The sequence below is a fragment of the Eriocheir sinensis genome, unplaced genomic scaffold (genome assembly GCF_024679095.1).
Source record: "Eriocheir sinensis breed Jianghai 21 unplaced genomic scaffold, ASM2467909v1 Scaffold12, whole genome shotgun sequence".
Lineage (NCBI taxonomy): Eukaryota > Metazoa > Arthropoda > Malacostraca > Decapoda > Varunidae > Eriocheir > Eriocheir sinensis.
The window spans coordinates 276622-293210 of NW_026110518.1; positions in this window are offsets into that span (position 1 = coordinate 276622).

The following is a 16589-nucleotide window of genomic DNA, read 5'->3' on the forward strand; positions in this document are numbered from 1 at the left end:
ATTTTATTTGTTTTTTGTATATATATTTTCCTACAAATATACATTCTTTTATTGTAAATTTTTGTATTTAATTTTACAATTTACATTATTTTATGTATTTTGTATATATATTTTTTACGTATTTAAATTATTTTATGTGTATTTTTATATATACATTTTCATAAAATTGACGTTATTTTATTGTGTGTATTCGTATATATTTTGAAACAAATTTTATACAAATTCATGTTATTTATGTAGTTGTATATATATTTTCATACAAATTTATATTATTTTATGTGTATTCTTACATATATTTTATTACAAATTTACCTTATTTTATGTTTATTTTGTATATTCATTTCATTCAATTTTAAATTATTTAAAATGTATTTTTGTATTTGTATTTAGGTTATCTTAGGTTATCTTTAGGTTACCTTATTTTATGTTTATTTTGTATATTTATTTCATTCAATTTTAAATTATTTTATGTGTATATTTGTATTTGTATTTAGGTTATTTTATGTGTATTTTGTATATATATTTTCATCCAAAATTACATTATCAAAAAATATACAAAACACAAATAGAATAATGTAAAATCGTATCAAAATTTACGTTATTGTATGTATTTTTATAAATATTTTGATACAAATCTACATTATTTTATGTATTTTTATATACATTTCAATTCAAATTTAGCTTATTTTATCTGTATTTTGTATATCTATTTTCATACGAATTTAATTACTTCTGTGTATTTTTGTATATAGTTTTATACAAATTTACGTTATTTTATGTGTATTTTGTATATTTATATTTATACAAATACACATTCTTTTATTGGTATTTTGTGTATTTTGTATATTTTAAAACAAATTTACGTTATTTTATGTGCATCTATTAAAATATTTTGATACAAATTTACATTATTTTATGTATTTTGTATATATATTTTAATACAAATTTAGTTTATTTTATGTTTATTTTGTATATCTATTTTCATTCGTATCAAAATAAATAAACAAAATAGCAATAAAATAATGTAAATTTGTATGAAAAAACAAATACAAATACATATAAAATAACGCAAATTTCTAAAAAAATATATGTACAAAAATGCACATAAATAAAGTAAATTTGCATAAAAATATATATACAAAACACACATTAAATTATGTAAATGCGTACATAAAATAACCTAAATTTGTATAAAACTATATACAAAAATACACAAAAATATTTAAAATTTGTATGAAAAGAAATATACAAAATACACATAAAACAAGGTAAATTTTATTGAAATACATATAAAATACACATCAAATAATGTAAATTTGAATGAAAATATATAAACAATACACTTAATATAACGTAAATGTGTATAAAATATTTATGCAAGATAAACTTTAAATATTGTAAATTTTATATAAAAATTTATACTAATAAGAAATAGAATAATGTATAATCTATCAATATAAATACACAGAATATCAATAAAATAATGTAAATTTTTATGAAAAGAAAGATGCAAAAATCCCATAAAATATCTAATTTTTATAAAAATATATATACCAAAATACACATAAAATATTTAAATTTGTATTGAAATAAATATACAAATGCATATACAGTAAGGTAAATATGTATTGAAAGAGATATTCAAAATACATATAAAACAAAAGTAAATTTGTTTCAAAATATTTATAAGAATACATAAAATAACGTGGTTCTATCAGAATATATATATACATATATATATATATATATATATATATATATATATATATATATATATATATATATATATATATATATATATATATATATAATACACATGAAAATTATGTAAATAGTATAAAAAAATATATATACAAAATACATATCTATCGTAAATTCGTGTCAAAATAAATAAACAAATATATCATGAAAAGAATGTGTATGTATGGAAAATAAATACAGATAATAAATTTGTATGAAATATATATGCAAGATACACATAAATAATGTAAATATGTATAAAAAATATATATTCAAAAAAAAATAAATAGTAATAAGTGTGAAATCGTATCAAAAATATATACACTGAATATTAATAGAATAATGTAAATTCTTGTATGAAAATAAAGATACAAAATTCTTGATCAAATAGCGCATTTATAATAATAGTATTGATACCAAAAATGCACATAAAATATTTAAATTTGTATTGAAATAAATATACAGAATGCACATACTAATAAGGTAAATTTGAACTGAGATGAATATGCCAAATAAATATAAAAATAATGTAAATTTGTTTTGTAATATATATACGAATAATAATATTAAATAACGTAGAATTTCTATAAAAATATATTGGCAAAAATACACATAAAAATTAAGTAAATACGTTATAAAAAAATAGATATGCTAAAATACACATAGAATAATGTAAAACTGCTTATAATGTAAATAAACAGAATATACCAATAAAATAATGTAAATTTGTATGAAAAAATGCAAAATATACAAATGCATAAAATAAAGCATATTTTTTATAAAAAAATACATATACAAAATACATATATAATTAATTTGTATTAAAATTAATATACAAAATGCATAATTAGGGAAATTTGTATTGAAAATATGCAAAATGGTTAACATAATTATATGTGTATTTTGTATATCAATTTATAAAAAATTGGAAATTACATTTGTTTTTTTGTATATATTTTATACAAATTTCGTTATTTTATGTGTATTTTGTATATTTATTTTCCTACAAATATACGTTCTTTATCGGAATTTTGTTTGTTTATTTTGATACGAATACATTATTTAGTGTATTTGTATATATATTTTATACTATTTACATCATTTTATATATGTATTTTGAATGTATATTTTCATAGAAATTTCATTTCTATTTTATGTGTATCTTCGTATATATATTTTGATACAAATTTACATTATTGATGTGTATTTTTGTATATGTATTTCAATACAAATTCTACTTTGTTATTATTTGTATTTTGTATATATATTTTCCTTCAAATATTCAATCTTTCATTATAATTTGTTTATTTATTTTGATACGAGCTTACATTATTTTATGTGTATTTTGTATATATGTTTTTCATTGCATTATATAGAGTTTTGTATATATATTTTAATAAAATTTCATATTATTTTATTGTGTGTGTCTTTATTTTTTATACAAATTTTATAAAATTCAGCGTTATTTTACGTGTATTTGTATATATATTTTCACACAAATTTATATTATTTTATACGTGTATTTTACATATTTTCTCTTTTTCATAACAAATTTTTACTCATTTCATGATTATTTGCATATTTATTTCATTCAATTTTAAATTACTTTATGTGTGTATTTGTATATGCATATACACATACACACATACACACACACACACACACACATACACACTATATATATATATATATATATATATTTTTCTATCTAAATTACATGAGTTATATTTTCTTTATTTAACCGATACGAATTTAGATTTTCAAAGGTATTTTATAATATGTTTATACTACTATTTTATGTAATGTGTTTTGTATATATTTTTAATGTAATTTATTTTATGTGCATTTTGTACATACATTTTTATAGAATTTATTTATTTTATGTGTATTTTAGACATAAGTTTTTCTATAAATACATTATTTATTGGTATTGTTTATTTATTTATTACGAACACATGATTATATGCATTTTGTATATTCTTTTTATACATTATTTTAATGTATATTTTGTTTATATATTTTATATAAATTTACGTAATTATGTATGAGTATTTGTAAAATATGGATATTAAATTTACTTTATTTTATGTATTTTTACATATATTTTAATTAAATTGTTTTATTTTGTGTGTATTTTATATCTATTTTCTTACACAAATTATTTACTTTTGTGTATCTTGTATATAGTTTTATATAAATTTCATTTTATTTTATATGTGCATTTTAGCATTTATATTTATGGTTGATAAAAATAAAGTAAATTTCCATAAAATAAATGATACAAAACACACATTAAATAATGTAAAATGCATATAAAAGCATGTATACAAAATACCTATGGAATAATCTAAATTGTATCGAATTAAACTAACAAAATATCAATAAAATAAATGTAATTTTGCTGAAAAATATATATAGAGAAAATACACATAAAATAAATCAAATACAAATATATACACACAAAATAATTTAAATTGAAGGAAATAAATATTCAAAATAAAAAACATAAAATAAGGTAAATTTGTAATGAAATATATGTAAAAGTAATATAACAATGTAGATTTGTATGAAAAATATATATATACAAATACACATAAAATAAGATGAATTTTAGAGTAAATTTGTATCAAAATTATATGAATACACAAAAATAAAATTAAATAAATTTTATGAATAATATATATACAAAATACACGAAAAATAACAAAATAAGTAGAAAAATATATATACAAAATACACATAAAATAAAGTAAATTCGTATCAGAACAAAAAGATAAAATTCAATAAAAGAATGTATATATGTAGGAAAATATAGGACAATAAATAAAATAACTAAAATTTGTATAAAAATATATACAAAATACATGAAATTATTTAAATTTGTATATAAAATAGATATGCAAAATACAATAGTAAATTAGATGTAAATTTATATTGAAATACATATACAAAATATCATAAAATATATGTAAGTTTAAATGAAAATTGTAATAATACACTTAAAATAAATGTAAAATAATAAATTTGTATAAAATATATATGCAAGATACACATTAAATAAATGTAAGTATGTATAAAAGTATATACAAAACACAAATAGAATAATGTAAATCGTATCAAAATAAATAAACCGAATATTAATAAAAATAATGTAAATTTGTATGAAAATAAAGATACAAAATTCCCATAAAATAGAGCATTTCTTATAAAAATATATATACCAAAATACACATAAAATTTTAAATTTGTATTGAAATAAATATACAAAATGCACATACAATAAGGTAAATTTATATTGAAAGAGATATGCAAAAATACATATAAAACAATGTAAATTTGTTTCAAAATATATATACGAATACAAATAAAAAAACGTAGATTTCAATAAAAATATATATACAAAATACACATAAAATTAATTAAATACGTATAAAAAAATGTATAGAAAATACACATAAAATAATGTAAATTCGAATTAAAATAAATAAACAAAATACCAATAAAAGAATGTGTATTTGGATAAATATAAATATACAAAATACACATACAAAATAAACATAAAATAAGGTAGATTTGTAATAAAATATATGTACAAAATAGACATACAATAATGTAAATTTATATGAAAATATATATACAAATACACATAAAATACCATGAATTTGTATAAAAATATATATTAAAAATAAATATTAAATAATGTAAGTGCGTATAAAAATATATATACAAAGTACATATAAAATAAAAATTAAGATGCAAAATACCTATAAAATAACGCATTTTTTATAAAATTATTGATACCAAAATACACATAAAATATTTGAACTTGTATTAAAATAAATATAAAAAATGCAATACAATAAAGGTAAATTTGTAATGAAATAGATCTTCAAAATAAATATATATTAATGTAAATTTGTTTCTAAATATATACTAATAAAAATAAAATAAATTATATTTATATAAAAATAAATATAAAAAATAAACATAAAATTAAGTAAATACGTATAAAAAAATGTATACAAAATACACATAAAATAATGTAAATTCGTATAAATGTAAATAAACAATATACCAATAAAACAATGTGAATTTGTATAAATATAAATATACAAAATGCACATAAAATAACGTAAATTTATATAAAACTATATACATAAAATAACGCAAATTTCTATAAAAATCTATGTAAAAAAATGAACATTAGATAAATTTGCATAAAAATATATACAAAACACACATTAGATAATGTAAATGAGTGTACAAATATGTATACAAAATACCTATGAAATAATCTAAATTCGTATCGAATTAAATTAAGAAATACTAATAAAATAATGTAATTGTTGATGAAAATATATATACAAAATACACATAAAATAACCTAAATACAAATACAAATATACACATAAAATAATTTAAAATTGAATGAAATAAATATACAAAATACACATAAAATTTGGTAAATTTGTATTGAAATACATACACAAAATACACATAAAATAATGTAAATTTGAATGAAAATACATAAACAAATACACTTAAAATAACGTAAATTTGTATAAAAAAATATGTACAAAACACAAATAGAATAATGTAAAATCGTATCAAAATAAATACACAGAATATTAATAAAATAATGTAAATTTGTATGAAAATAAAGAAGCAAAATACCCATAAAATAACGCATTTTTTTTATTTATAAAAATATATATACCAAAATACACATCAAAAAATTAAATTTGTATTAAAATAAATATACTAAAAACACATACAATAAGGTAAATTTGTATTGAAATAGATATGCAAAATACATATAAAACAATGTAAATTTGTTTCAAAATATAAATACGAGTACACATAAAATAACGTAGATTTCTATAAAAATATATATAGAAAATACATATAAAATGAAGTAAATACATATAAAAAAATGTATACAAAATACACATAAAATAATGTAAATTCGTATCAAAATAAATAAACAAAATACCAATAAAAGAATGTGTATTTGTATAAATTTAAATACCCAAAATACACATAAAATAACGTAAATTTATATAAAACTATATACAAAAATACACAGAAGTAATTAAATTTGTATGAAAATATACAAAATACACACAAAATAAGCTAAATTTGAATTGAAATATATATACAAAATACATGAAATAAAGTAAATTTGTATTAAAATATTTATACAAATACACATATAATAACGTAAATTTGTATGAAAATATATAAACAAAATACACTTTAAATAATGTAAATACGTATAAAAAAAATATGTACAAAATACACATATAATCATTTAATTCGTATCAAAATAAATAAACAAAATACCAATAAAATAATATAAATTTGTATGAGTAAACATGTATGTTGCATATTTTTTCAATACAAATTTACATTATTATATACGCATTTGTATATTAATTTTAATACAAATTCAATTATTCGATGTTTTTTATCAGTATTTTTATAAACATATAGTTTTATTTTTGGGTATTTTGCATATTTATTTTCCTACAAATTTACATTATTTTATTGATATTCTGCTCATTCATTTTGATACGAATTGACATTATTCTATGTGTATTTTGTATATATTTTCATACAAATTTACGCTATTTATATGTATTTGTTTATATTTTGACACAAATTTACAATATTTTATAGGTATTTTGAATATACATTTCAAAAGAAATCTATTTTCATACAAATTCAAATTATTTCTATGTATTTGTGTATATATTTTAATACAAATTTTAGTTACGTTATGTGTATTTTGTAAATTTATTTTCATTCAAACATATATTATTTTATTGGTGTTTTGTTGATTTATATTGATACGAATTTACATTATTTTATATGTACTTTGTATATATATTTTTATACGCTTTTACATTATTTAATATTTATTTTGAATATATATTTTTATACAAATTCATGGTATTTTACGTGTATTTGTATATATATTTTCATAAAAATTTACATTATTTTATGTTTATTTTGCATGTGTAATTTTGTATATTTATATTTATCCAAATACACATTCTTTTATTGGTATTTTGTTTATTTATTTTAATTCGAATTTACTTTATTTTATGTGTATTTGTTTATATATTTGATACAAATTTACGTTATTTTAAGAGTATTTGTTTATATATTTTCTTTCAAATTTACATTATTTTATGTGTATTTTGTATATGTATTTCAATTCAAATTTACCTAATTTTATGTGTATTTTGTATATTTCGTTTCAAAGAAATTTAAATTATTTTTGTGTATTTTTGTATATAGTTTTATACAAATTCAGGTTATTTTATGTACGCATATACATTATTTAGTGTGTGTTTTGTATATATATTTTTTTGCAAATTTACTTTATTTTATGTGCATTTTTGTACATATACTTTTATAGAAATTTGCGTTATTTGTATATGTTTTCTCATACAAATTTACATTATTTTATTGCTATTTTGTTTATTTATTTTGATACGAATTACATGATTATATGTGTATTTTGTACATATTTTTTATACGTATTTACATTACCTTATTGTATGTGCATTTTGTATATTTATTTTAATACAAATTCAAATATTTTGTGTGTCTTGGTATATATATTAAAAAAAAAATGCGTTATTTTATTGGTATTTTGCATCTTAATTTTCATACAAATTTACATTATTTTATTAATATTCTGTGTATTTATTTTGATACGATTTTATATTATTCTATTTGTGTTTTGTATATATTTTATTTATACATATTTACATTATTTAATGTGTATTTTGTATATATATTTTATACAAATTTACGTTATTTTAAGTGTATTTGTTTATATATTTTCATTCAAATTTACATTATTTTATGTGTATTTTGAAAATGTATTTCAATACAAATTTACCCAATTTTATGTGTATTTTGTATCTTAATTTTCATACAAATTTACATTATTTTATTAATATTCTGTGTATTTATTTTGATACGATTTTATATTATTCTATTTGTGTTTTGTATATATTTTTTTATACATATTTATATTATTTAATGTGTATTTTTTATATATATTTTATACAAATTTACGTTGTGCATTTTGTATATATAAATATATATATATATATATATATATATATATATATATATATATATATATATATATATATATATATATATATATATATATATATATATATGTATATGTATATATATATATATATATATATATATATATATATATATATATATATATATATATATATATATATATATATATATATATATATATATATATATATATATATATATATATATATATATATATATATATATATATATATATATATATATATATATATATATATATATATATATATATTAAATATGAGTTATTTTATGTGTATTTTGTATATCTATTTTCATACAAATTTAATTACTTCTGTATATTTTTGTATATAATTTTATATCAATTTACGTTATTTTATGTGTATTTTGTATATTTCTATTTATACAAATACACATTCTTTTATTAGTATTTTCTTTATTTATTTCGATACGAGTTTACATTATTTTATGTGTATTTTGTACACATTTTTTTATACGTATTTACTTCATTTTATGTGTATTTTGTATATATATCTTTATAGAAATCTGCGTTATTTTATGTGTTTTCGTATATATATTTTGAAACAAATTTACATTGTTTTATATATATTTTGCATATCTATTTCAATACAAATTTGTCTAATTTTATGTGTATTTTGCATATCTATTTTCAAACAAATTTAAATAATTTTTGTGTGTTTTTGTATATATTTTTATACAAATTTTAGTTATTTTATTTGTATTTTCTATATATATTTTCCTACATATATACATTCTTTTATTGGAATTTTATCTATTTATTCTGATACGAATTTACTTTATTTTATGTGTATTTTGTATATATATTTTTCTACTTATTTACATTATTTTTCGTGTATTTTGTATATATATTTTCATAAAAATTTATTTAATTTTATTGTGTGTATTCGTATATAATTTGATACAAATTTTATACAAATTCATGTTATTTTATGTGTATTTGTATATATATTTTCATACAAATCTACATTATTTATGTGCATTTTTACATATATTTCATTACAAATTTACCTTATTTTATGTTTATTTTGAATATTTATTTCCTTCAATTTTAAATTATTTTATGTGTATATATGTATTTGTATTTAGGTTATTTTATGTGTATTTTCTCTATATATATTTTCAGCAAAATTACATTATTTTATTGGTATTTTGTTAGTTTAATTCGATACGAATTTAGATTATTTCATAGGTATTTTGTATACATACTTTTATACGCATTTACATTATTTAATGTGTGTTTTGTATATTTATTTTTATGGAAATTTACTTTATTTTATGTGTATTTATAAAATATAAATATACAAAATGCACATAAAATAAGGTAAATTTATATAAAACTATATACAAAGATACACAAAAGTAATTAAATTTGTATGAAAATAGATATACAAAATACACACAAAATAAGCTTAATTTGAATTGAAATATATGTAAAAAATACATAAAATAAAGTAAATTTGTATCAAAATATTTTTACAAATACACATAATTACGTAAATTTTATATAAAAATATATAAACAAAATATACATTAAATAATGTAATTAATTATAAAAGAATATATACAAAATACACATATAATCATGTAATTCGTATCAAAATAAATAAACAAAATACCAATAAAATAATGTAAATTTTTATGAGAAAACATATACAAAATACACATAAAATAAATAAATTTCTATAAAAATGTATGTACAAAAATGCACATAAAATAAATTTGCATTGAAAAATATATACAAAACACACATTACATAAAGTAAATGAGTATAAACATATGTATACAAAATACCTTTGAAAAAATCTAAATTCGTATCGAGTTAAATAAAGAAAATACCAATAAAATAATGTAATTTTGTTTGTCGATATATATATATATATATATATATATATATATATAGATATATATATATATATATATATATATATATATATATATATATATATATATATATATATATATATATATATATATATATATATATATATATATATATATATATATATATATATATATATATATATATATATATATATATATACATATATATCTCTTTCAATACATATTTACCTTACTGTATATGCCTTTTGTATATTTATTTCAATACAAATTTAAATATTTTATGTGTATTTTGGTATATATATTTTTATAAAAAATGCGCTATTTTATGGGAGTTTTGCATCTTTCTTTTCATACAAATTTACATTATTTTATTGATATTCTGTGTATTTATATTGATAGGATTTTACATTATTCTATTTCTTTTTTGTATATATTTTTTTATACACATTCTCATTATTTAATGTGTATCTTGCATAAATATTTTATACACATTTACGTTATTTTAAGTGTATTTGTTTATATATTTTCATTCAAATTTACATTATTTGATGTGTATTTTGTATATGTATTTCAATACAAATTTACCTTGTTTTATGTGTATTTTGTATATTTCTTTTCATACAAATTTTAAATATTTTTGTGTATTTTTGTATATAGTTTTATACAAATTTAGGTTATTTTATGTACGCATTTACATTATTTAATGTGTGTTTTGTATATATATTTTTATGCAAATTTACTTTATTTATGTGCATTTTTGTACATATATTTTTTTAGAAATTTGCGTTATATATTTGTTTTTTCATACAAATTTACATTATTTTATTGCTATTTTGTTTATTTATTTTGATACGAATGAAAATAGATATACAAAATAAACATAAAATAAACTAAATTTGTATTAAAATATATATACAAAATACATAAAATAATGTAAATTTGTATCAAAATATTTTAATAGATGCACATAAAATAAAGTAAATTTGTTTTAAAATATACAAAATACACAAAATACCAATAAAAGAATGTGTATTTGTATAAATATAAATATACAAAATACACATAAAATAACGTAAATTTGTATAAAACTATATACAAAAATACACTGAAGTAATTAAATTCGTATGAAAATAGATATACAAAATACAGATAAAATAAGTTAAATTTGAATTGAAATGTATATTCAAAATACATAAAATAATGTAGATTTGTATCAAAATATTTATAAAAATACATATAATAACGTAAATTTTTATACGATTTTACATTATTCTATTTGTGTTTTGTATATATTTTTTGATAATGTAATTTTGGATGAAAATATATATACAAAATACACATAAAATAACCTAAATACAAATACAAATATACACATAAAATAATTTAAAATTGAATGAAATAAATATACAAAATAAACATAAAATAAGGTAACCTAAAGATAACCTAAGATAACCTAAATACAAATACAAAAATACACATTAAATAATTTAAAATTGAATGAAATGAATATACAAAATAAACATAAAATAAGGTAAATTTGTAATAAAATATGTAAGAATACACATAAAATAATATAAATTTGTATGAAAATATATATACAAATACACATAAAATAACATGAATTTGTATAAAATTTGTTTCAAAATATATACGAATACACACAATAAAATAACGTCAATTTTTATGAAAATGTATATATAAAATACACATAAAATAATTTAAATACGTAGAAAAATATATATACAAAATACACATAAAATAATGTAAATTCGTAAAAAATTAAATACACAAAATTCCAATAAAAGAATGTATATTTGTAGGAAAATATATATACAAAAAACAAATAAAATAACTAAAATTTGAATAAAAATATATACAAAAATACACAAAAATAATTTAAATTTGTTTGAAAATAGATATGCAAAATACACATAAAGTTAGGCAAATTTGTATTGAAATACATATACAAAACTCACATAAAATAATGTAAATTTGTATGAAAATATATAAACAAATACATATAAAATAACGTAAATTTGGGTAAAATATATATACAAAATATACATAAAATATTTTAAATATGTATAAAAATTTATTATATTATATATATTTCTATTGATATTTGCGTTATTTATGTGTATTTTGTATATGTTTATTTACATTATTTTATTGGTATTTTGTCTATTTATTTTGATACGAATTACATGATTATTTGTGTATTTTGTACATATTTTTTATACGTATTTACATTATTTAATGTTTATTTTGTTTATATATTTTTATACAAATTAACGTTATTATATGTTATTATATTATATGTGTATAAGTATTTTGATACAAATTTACATTATTTTATGTATTTTTTATATATATTTCAATTCAAATTTAGCTTATTTTATGTGTATTTTGAATATCTATTTATTTTAATACAAAATCAAATATTTTATGTTTTTTCGTATATATATTTTTTTAAAAAATGCGTTATTTTATGAGTATTTTGCATCTTAATTTTCATACAAATCTACATTATTTTATTAATATTTTCTGTATTTATTTTGATACGATTTTACATTATTTTATTTGTGTTTTGTATATATTTTTTTATACATAATTACATTATTTAATGTGTTTTTTGTATATATATTTGATACATATTTACGTTATTTTAAATTATTTTATGTGTATTTGTTTATATATTTTGACACAAATTTACAATATTTTATGGGTATTTTGTATATATATTTCAAAAGAAATTTACCTTGTTTTATGTGTATTTTGAATATCTATTTTCATACAAACTCAAATTATTTTTATGTATTTTTGTATATATTTCAATACAAATTTTAGTTATGTTATGTGTATTTTCTAAATCTATTTTCATTCAAATATATATTATTTTATTGGTGTTTTGTTGATTTATATTGATACGAATTTACATTATTTTATATGTACTTTGTATATATATTTTTATACGCATTTACATTATTTAATATTTATTTTAAATATATAATTTTATACAAATTCATGGTTTTTTATGTGTATTTGTATATATATTTTCATATAAATTTACATTATTTTATGTGTATTTTGTACATATATTTCATTACAAATTTACCTTATTTTATGTTTATTTTGTATGTGTATTTTGTACATTTATATTTATACAAATACACATTCTTTTATTGGTTTTTTTTTTGTTTCCAATTTACATTATTTTATGTGTATTTTTTTTAATATTTTTTATACGTATTTACTTAATTTTATGTGTATTTTGTATATATATTTTTTTATAGAAATCTACGTTATTTTATGTGTATTCGTATATATATTTTGAAACAAATTTACATTGATTTATATGTATTTTTGCATATCTCTTTCAATAGAAGTTTATCTTATTGTATGTGCATTTTGTATATTTATTTCAATACAAATTTAAATATTTTATGTGTATTTTGGTATACATATTTTTATAAGAAATGCGCTATTTGATGGGAATTTTGCATCTTTATTTTCATACAAATTTACATTATTTTATTAATATTCGGTGTATTTATTTTGATACCATTTTACATTATTCTATTTGTTTTTTGTATATATATTTTTGTGTATTTTTGTATATAGTTTTATACAAATTTAGGTTATTTTATGTACGCATTTATATTATTTAATGTGTGTTTTGTATATTTATTTTTATGCAAATTTACTTTATTTTATGTGCATTTTTGTACATATATTTATTTAGAAATTTGCGTTATTTTATGTGTATTTGTATATGTTTTCTCATACAAATTTACATTATTTTATTGCTCTTTTGTTTATTTATTTCGATACGAATCAAAATAGATATACAAAATATACATAAAATAAACTAAATTTGTATAGAAATATATATACAAAATACATAAAATAATATAAATTTGTATCAAAATATTTTAACAGATGCGCATAAAATATGGTAAATTTGTTTTAAAATATACAAAATACACATTAAATAATGTAAATATGTATAAAAAAATATATACAAAACACAAATAGAATAATGTAAAATCGTATCAAAATAAATACAGAGAATATTAATAAAACAATGTAAATTTGTATGAAAATAAAGATGCAAAATACCCATTAAATAACGCATTTTTTTATAAAAATATATATACCAAAATACACATGAAAAAATTAATTTGTATTAAAATAAATATACAAAATACACTTACAATAAGGTAAATCAGTATTGAAATAGATATGCAAAATACATATAAAACAATGTAAATTTGTTTCAAAATATATATACAAATACACATCAAATAACGTAGATTTGTATAAAAATATATCAAAATACACATAAAATGAAGTAAATACGTATAAGAAAATGTATACAAAATACACAAAAATAATGTAAATTCGTATCAAAATAAATAAACAAAATACCAATAAAATTTGTATTTGTATAAATATAAATATACAAAATACACATAAAATAAAGTAAATTTGTATAAAACTATATACAAAAATACACAGAAGTAATTAAATTAGTATGAAAATAGATATACAAAATACAGATAAAATAAGCAAAATTTGAATTGAAATGTATATACAAATACATAAAATAATGTAGATTTGTATCAAATTTTATCAAAATACATATAATAACGTAAATTTTATAAAAATACATATAATAACGTAAATTTTGATACGATTTTACATTATTCTATTATTCTATTATATATTTTTTATACATATTTACATTATTTAATGTGTATTTTGTATATATATTTCATACAAATTTTCGTTATTATATGTGTATTTGCTTATATATTTTCTTTCAAATTTACATTATTTTATGTGTATTTTGTATATGTATTTCAATAATTTGTATATTTCTTTTCATACAAATTTAAATTATTTTTGTGTATTTTTGTATATAGTTTTATAAAAATTTAGGTTATTTTATGTACGCATTTTCTTTATTTAATGTGTGTTTTGTACATATATTTTTATCCATAGTTACTTTATTTTACGTTCATTTTTGGACATATATTTTAATAGAAATTAGCGTTATTTTATATGTATTTGTATATGTTTTCTCATTCAAATTTACATTATTTTATTGATATTTTGTTTATTTAGTTTAATACGAATTAAATGATTATATGTGTATTTTGTACATATTTTTTATACGTATTTACTTTACTTAATGTGTATTTTGTTAATATATTTTTAAACAAATTTACGTTATTATATGTATTTTTATAAATATTTTGATACAAATTTACATTATTTTATGTATTTTGTATATACATTTCAATTAAAATTTAGCATATTTTGTGTGTATTTTGTATATCTATTTTCATACGAATTTAATTACTTCTGTGTATTTTTGTATATAGTTTTATATAAATTTACGTTATTTTATGTGTATTTTGTATATTTATATTTATACAAATACACATTCTTTTATTGGTATTTTGTTTATTTATTTTGATACGAATTTACATTATTTTATGTGTATTTTGTATACATTTTTTTATACGTATTTTCTTCATTTTATGTGTATTTTGTATATATTTTTATAAAAATCTACTTTATTTTATGTGTATTCGTATACATATTTTGAAACAAATTTACATTGCTTTATATGTATTTTGCATATATATTTCAATACAAATTTACCTTATTGTATGTGTTTTTTATATATTTATTTTAATACAAATCTAATTTTTTCATGTGTATTTTGGTATATATATTTTTATAAATAAAAAAAATGCGTTATTTTATGGATATTTTGCCTCTTAATTTTCATAAAAAATTACATTATTTTATTAATATTCTGTGTATTTATTTTGATACGATTTTAC